This window comes from Cariama cristata, unplaced genomic scaffold (genome assembly GCF_000690535.1).
Source record: "Cariama cristata isolate BGI_N322 unplaced genomic scaffold, ASM69053v1 scaffold34005, whole genome shotgun sequence".
NCBI classification, from domain to species: domain Eukaryota; kingdom Metazoa; phylum Chordata; class Aves; order Cariamiformes; family Cariamidae; genus Cariama; species Cariama cristata.
Window position 1 is genome coordinate 1,147 of NW_009619783.1, and position 231 is coordinate 1,377.

Sequence of the window (231 nt, forward strand, 5' to 3'; positions counted from 1 at the left end):
GGGAGGGGGCCCCGTGCGCGGGGATCGAGCATCCCTGTAAGGGTCGGCCCCAACCACAAGCACCTACAAACAAGTCTGGGACCCATCACCCCTCCCCTGGGTGGCCTTAGACCCATCATCCATCCCTAGGGTGGCCTTGGACCCATCACCCATCCCTTGGGTGGCCTTGGACCCATCACCCATCCCTTGGGTGGCCTGAGACCCGTCATCCATCCCTAGGGTGGCCTTGGA

General features: G+C 64.1%; 1 protein-coding gene across 1 annotated transcript in view; it reads left to right on the forward strand.

Moving 5' to 3' along the window:
* Window positions 1–231, forward strand: part of SBK1 (SH3 domain binding kinase 1) — a gene marked incomplete at its 3' end in the record, with an annotated part of 1,555 nt that overhangs the window by 618 nt on the left and 706 nt on the right. The gene's annotated exons all lie outside the window — the stretch shown is intronic.